A 6,861-nucleotide genomic window follows, 5' to 3' on the forward strand; every position below is an offset into this window, starting at 1 on the left:
GCACAATGAACAAGTTCAATCAGTCATTACCCTTAGGTCTGGAAGACTAGTCAACAATAAGGTTGAAGTGCCAAATCATGAAAAATCTATCTCAGAGGATGAGGACATCTATGTCCCCCAAAATAATCATGATAGTTCATCTGGAACTATAACCTTCAGCTCTAGCAACCTAATTCAGTCTCTACCCAAGTCTAGAAATTCATCTGAGCAGACTTTTATTCCCAAAGCACCATTTCCCCCAAAGACTAACTCAAGCTAAAGTAGGAACAAACTTTAGTGAGATGATAGAATTGTTTAAGCAAGTTGAAATTAACATTCCATTACTCGATGCCATCAAGCAAGTTCCTGCTTATGCTAAATTTTTGAAGGATCTTTGCACTCAGAAGAAAATCAAAAGTGCAAACGAAGACATTCCTAGCTGAGCAAGTAAGCTCAATCATCTAAAACAACATTCCACCTAAGTTTAAAGATCTAGGTTGTTCTACTATTTCGTGTGTCATTGGCAATCATGTCATTGATAAAGCCCTTTCGGATTTAGGTGCAAGTGTTAATCTTTTGCTGTATTCAGTTTACAAGCAATTAGGTCTTGGAGAGTTGAAGCCAGCACAAATTAGATTGTCTTTGGCAGATCATTTTGTCAAATATCCTCAAGGCATTATAGAGGATGTTCTGATTAAGGTAAACAAGTTCATTTTTCCTATCGATATATATACTGGTTTAAGATACAGCCTTCTGAGACAACACTTTATGTTGACCATCATATAACATATTAACATATCACCACTCAACCATAAATTGTTAGTGCAGTTATAATTTTAAACCATAACTATGTCAAACTATGTGACTCGCAATTTTAAAAAAATTAGCTCAGTTGGTAATTTTAAGAAAACAATAATCAAATTGTTGTATACTTGTATACATTTATAATGGCTAGTAAGCCAATTTAGCACAAAATAGTTACAAGCCTGAAATTATTTGGTCCATTGATACAATGAAATCATGTTTCTATCATATTTTTGAATGACTAATTGAATGCCACAAATGGGGCAACAATTATGAACATTATGGTTGGAGTGGAATTCTTAATAGTACTCTTGAAATAATATTTAAGCACTATCCATATGACAATATCATTGTAGACTATTATATGGTATGATGTAGAATCATATTTACTGATGCTACAAATGGGACAATTTTTTGTAGATTTATATGATGGAAGAATTGCATAGTAAAACAATTGGAGTGAATGTATGTGTCCAGTCTGTTAACTTGATGTCTTCTAACATAATTTTCATAGGAGGTTTAGTGCTACCTTCTACAAGACTATTTACATAAAGCTAAAGCAACTTATTAGGTTTTAAAATCATTTAAAGCAAGAAAAATGCTGCTTCATTTTTACACCTTTTCTGAATTGTATACATCCTGATAATTGTACTAATGTAATCGTGGCCAGGTCATATCTTACATTAGAGGAGCTTTTCTCTTCATATTCAATTTCCATCCTGAAAAATCTTATGAGATGTATCGTGTTGGTGTAGATGAAGCTGGGGAATATCAAGTGGGTAACTCATTTTTTCTTAATTTTATTGTTTTTCTTTTGACATGCATTTCTATGGACTTAATTGTCATGAGTCCTTTATATCACAGCATGTAACAACAATTTTTCTTTTCTTATACATCCAAATGTGGCTATGGAGAGAGGGAACATATTTCACCAACTCAACAATTGGATGCTACACCATAAAGAAAATTATGAGAATACAAAGAAGAAAAATAGAATAGCATAGTAATATTCATTCCCTTTCACTAAAAGAGATCCATACCAAGCCGTGAGTGCAAATCATCTATAATAGTGGGAGCTCCTTGAATAGGAAGGATGCTCCTAGTTAAAGAAGAAAATATAGAATTTGAATCCCACATCAACTTTATCTCTTGTCACTTTGCTCAATTCTTTCTATAGTAGGAGCTTCTAGCCAATCAAGACATTCCATATATGATAAAGATATAGTTGACTAGGAAATTGGAGGGCCTTAACAACCTCGAAATGGGTTTATTTTGGAAGAAGATAAGTGGCCTGTGACAAATCACTAGTTCATAGATGTTTTCGACCTACGATAACATTTCATCTTCAAGTCCTATTTTTCTTTCATTCTCTTTAGGTTTTTTTCTCTTTTCCAACATTTAAAAAATTAATTTGCAGTGTAAAAATGATATAACTAGCTCAATTTTCTTAGATAAATTATTCGTAAGGATCTTTCTACATATTTTAGGATTTTGGTGCTAGACTCACTTTGAAATGTAATAATAAACAAGAAAACCTTGTTTCCTTTAAATTTTTTCCAAATTCCAAAATTAATCTAAAATTACTAAGGAAGGACATACTACTTGGCAGTCACAATTGGAGAAATGGGTATATGTCCACTACAATATGAGGCTATGTTTGTGACATGCAACTAAGGATCGGGAGAGAGATGAGGGAGATTTGAATACTGGTCTTTCTGCGTATGAGGAGAATCTTATAATAGAGCGGATGAAGACTGTCGAGAATCAGGAGGACCCATTATTTGATAAGGAGGGAGGTTCTCTTTGACCTCATAGGCATTGCTAAAGAGGCTGGAGTGACAGATATAGAATGATGGGTTGTACGACACGTATGAGGGACTTGAACTGTTAGAGAAGCACAACATGAACATAGGATACTTAGATGGAATATTAAGAAGACTTAGATCAGGAGTTTGACCGTCTCATTTTAGGTCAAACCCATCAAAGTTAGATAAGAAACGACAACTTGATGATTGAAGCTAAAATGAAGTTGCCACGATAGTTGCCACTGTGGAGGAACAGGGGTAGTGGCATCCAAGGCTTAGTCTCGTGAAGGCCAAGGAGGCGAGATGATGTTGTTCGAGCAAAATGGAGCCAGAATCAGGCGTCACGGGCCAAAGGCCATGTTAGGGGGGCAGTGTGCCTGACTAGGTTGAATGGGCTATTAATTCATGTTTATCTTTAAGCCCTTAGGACTAATTCTAGTTCGAGTCATGTAAGTCTTTAGGGGTAATCCTAGTTAGAGTTGTGTGAGCATTCAAGGCTAGTCCTAATTCTAGTAGGATTTGTTGTACCCGACCCTTATTAATAGGAGGGGTTGGTTTATTTGTTTATTCATGGAAGCATTGAGATTATCTTTTAGCATTAGACTACTATAGGAGTATGAGTAGTAAGAGTAACATAGGAGTAGTCATAATCTAATCCACCCTTGTCACCACTACTACTGCCCTTTTTTCTCTCTCCACTATGCTTACCACCTTCCACCCTCATCAACCCGTTGGTCCCACTTTAATTGACGCTTAGACCCTAGTTATGGACGGAGCTTTATTCGGTTCATAACACACAGATATTGGTATCTGATCCATAGCAAGATTTTGAGGGTTTGAGCAATTGTCAGAGCCAGAGTTGGAGATCAGCAACGCAATGACAATGCTATGGAGAAGATGAGGGGCAATGAGGCAACGATAGGAGCAGTAATGATCGGTGGTGATGTAGTTGACGAGGGATGGTCGACGAAGTAGAGGTGTGTTGGAGAAGAAAGTGGTAACGACAAAGATGAAATGGCAACAGAGTAAGCTGGTGGAGAAATGATGCGATAGTGATGTTGGAGATAATTGTGCTTTTGTAAGTGACGCAGACAACCGCGGGGATATCAAGGCGATCTTCTGTGGCTGAGAAGGCTGTGATGGTGGTAGTGGATGAGAAGGCGATGTCAATGTAGGGCGACAAAGATATCGAGAGTGGTAGTGAAAATGAGGCTGGACCTAACAAAGAACTGCCGACTCTGGTGGAGAGGGTCGGCAGATCTTGTGGTGGGGACAATCGGCTAGGGTTTGAGAAAGGTAAGGGAAAGATTGAGCTAGAAGAACAGGGATTAAAGGCTAAGAAATTGGATTGGTTGAGTTAATTTGGATTCGGGGTTTGCATTAGCTGGCTTGCCTGATCCAATTTGTTGTGCTGGATCACATGAGGGAGTTTAATGGGCTAATGGGTTGGGTGCTTTGAAAAGAATTTTAGATTAGGCTTGGGTAGTTTTGGATTATTAGGATTTGATGTTAGGATTAGGGGAAAAAATAAATTTGTTGAGATCTTAAGGAAAGGATAGGTCACCATAATTTGAATTTTGAAAATTTGATGATAGGTCCCCTTTTTACCTACCTATGGCAGAAAGGAAGATTGATCTGTCATTATGGTGATGAAATATTGGATGATGTGTGAACACTTTACTTTTGGCGATTATGGGATCTTGCTTTGTAGTTCCGTGATAATGACGGGTTTTTCTTGTTCATTGGCAATGTTAATCTCCTCGTGTGACTTAGAACTCATCGTTACTCGATGTGCAGCGTAGTTTGTTATGATCCGACTTTCATGGCACAAGTGATTGAGCAAAGAATAAGTGCAAGGCGGTATAAAACCCTATAATTGGACCGTACATATACTAGGATCTTCGGCAGTAATACTAAAATTGATATAGTACAATGATATTGAAGAAGAATACAGGTGTCAACCCACGGAATACACCAAGTAGGTGTTATAATCCACTACCGAAAAAGAAAATAGATGATTTCAAAATATCAAAATATTCGTTAATTCTATATTACAATATAGCAAGCCATTATATAGGAAAACCCTAAAAAGACAAATAGGGTAAAATACTCATAATAGAAAAAAGACAAATACCTGTAACATCAAAGTCTCTCCCTTATGATGTGTCACTTAGTCAAAGTGTCACTGAGTGGGCTGCCTTCCTATGTCTGCACGAGTAAACTTTTTAGTTCGAAAGTCCCTTTAGAACTTTAAAAGTTAAAACTACAACAACTTCCCTTTATAAGTTTGTGTTTTTCATTCTTTGGTTCGCTGATGGCTTTTTTATACATCTGCACAGATAATACTCAACAGTGATGACATCAGATATGGTGGACGTGGTGAGATTAAGAGTGGTCAGTGTATTTTGAGGACAAGCGCCAAAAGGTTTTCCTTGACATACTATTTATAACATTTTATATTATCTGTATGATGTTCATTTGAGTAGGTCATAGTCTCGTAGAAGTGGTTATGTATATAGTTATATCTATTTTTGGCACTTTCCGCATTATAGAGCCACCGTAGCCCGACATGGGTACTATGCATTACAGGGCTGATGGTTATCGGAATTCCCTCGAGTTAGCATTGCCTCGTAGAAGTGCTCAGGTAGGAGATAGAATGGCAGATTTTACTACACTTGCTTCTTTATTGTTCTTTTCCAATAATTCGACATTGGCGGGTATACAAATTGGTGCGTATTTTGAGAATTTGAACTGACCTACGGCATGCGGTTGCTCTTATAGTAAATATACGTCAAACGAGATAAGGATGATAACGAAAGCGGTATGAGGAGATTCTTATCTTTTGAGTTTCTTTCACTTTTTAATTCTTTTGAATTAAGAGCTTGCATTGAAAAGACTTATGTTGCTTTATTCAAGCAGACTCTCTAGTGGAACTCCCAAGGCCATGACCTTGGTTTTATATTATGCGTTTTCTGTTCTTTTGCAGTACATCGACCAAGTAAGCACTTTCAGAACTTGAAGCCCGTGACTGCGGCCCTTGTATCACTCCAGTGATGGCCTACTCATTCTGAACTCGAATGATGCCAGACTTGTTTGCTGCTGGCCACTTTTTATGCCTATACAGCCAGAGTGCTTTCTCGGAGATTGGCGGTCTATTGTGTTTTTATTCAGTTGCACTTTTAAAAAGTGTGTTTGTGCTCTTCTATGTGTATCGATAAAAGTTATGTCTGTTAAACTGATACAGTAGAGTTTGGTGAGTAATCTAGCCAAGCTTGATTTGAGCTACAAAAGATTGGAACAAATTTTCAAAGGATCAATGATTAATCTAGGCTAATGTAGTTCTAATTTTGGGTCGATGTGCTTTAGCTAGCCGCCGGATAGCAATGACTAAGATGAGTTCAAATCAACTTTAGAATCAATCTCGGCTCAAGCTTGAATTGCTTGCACGATTCCCTTGTCCTCTCCTATTAATTCTGTGGTTCGCTGACAAAAGATGTAGCAAATAAGCTGCTTCTTCCTGCTTCCATATATTCCTTTGAAAACTCTGGTTGTGAAATAACAGATTTTGGAAAAACTGCAAGATATCAAAGTTGTAGATTATTTTATCCTCTTTATGACATGTCCAAGATCAGGTCAACTGGTGTTAGGGTTCCAAAGTTCTGGGCATTTGTAGGGATTGGTATTTATTTGGCTTTCCAGGTTTTGGGAACTACCTTTAATTTAGGAGTTATAATAATTAAAATATGATTCTTGGTTTTTTAGTGTTCTAGAATAGAAATTTTTTTAATTTATGAAGAGTGTCTTTATATCTATCTATTAATAGATGTGAGTTGTTCATGTAAGAATCTATCAAAGTTAAACAAGTTGTACTTTCTTTGTTTAGGAGTTTTCCCTTGCTCATAGTCCTCAAGATTGTTGATCAATCCTACCGGTATCAAATGGTGCTAAATTTCGCTTGCTCTTCAGATTTTGAGAAACATCAATACCGCTCATTCCTATGATGAGATTGAGCTTTAGCTAGTGGATGATTCCCCAGTGGTCCTTTGGTTCTTCCTTTTCATTTTATGTACATTGGAAGGTTAGGCATCCTCCACATTTACAATTGAATTGCTCTTAAACTTATTATCAAATGGGGTCTAATTTATTCTAGCCTTAACCTTAATAAGAACACTTAACTTGATTAGCATATTTTTCTTTAGGCAAAAATGCTGATAAGTTTAGCATTTTTGTTTGGTTTTAAAATGCCAAATTGATCAATGTTTTGTGTATAAAT

The 6,861-nt window shown here is 36.7% G+C and overlaps 1 long non-coding RNA gene across 1 annotated transcript; it reads left to right on the forward strand.

Moving 5' to 3' along the window:
- The first annotated feature begins 1,455 nt into the window (after positions 1–1,455).
- LOC140782694 (uncharacterized) lies at positions 1,456–5,235 on the forward strand. The gene is made up of 3 exons (XR_012107929.1): positions 1,456–1,558; positions 4,928–5,013; positions 5,178–5,235. It is a non-coding gene; the product is annotated as an uncharacterized lncRNA (long non-coding RNA).
- The last annotated feature ends 1,626 nt before the right edge of the window (positions 5,236–6,861 follow it).

This window comes from Typha latifolia, chromosome 2, assembly GCF_019914945.1.
Source record: "Typha latifolia isolate L0001 chromosome 2, TyphaL0001v2, whole genome shotgun sequence".
NCBI classification, from domain to species: Eukaryota; Viridiplantae; Streptophyta; class Magnoliopsida; order Poales; family Typhaceae; genus Typha; species Typha latifolia.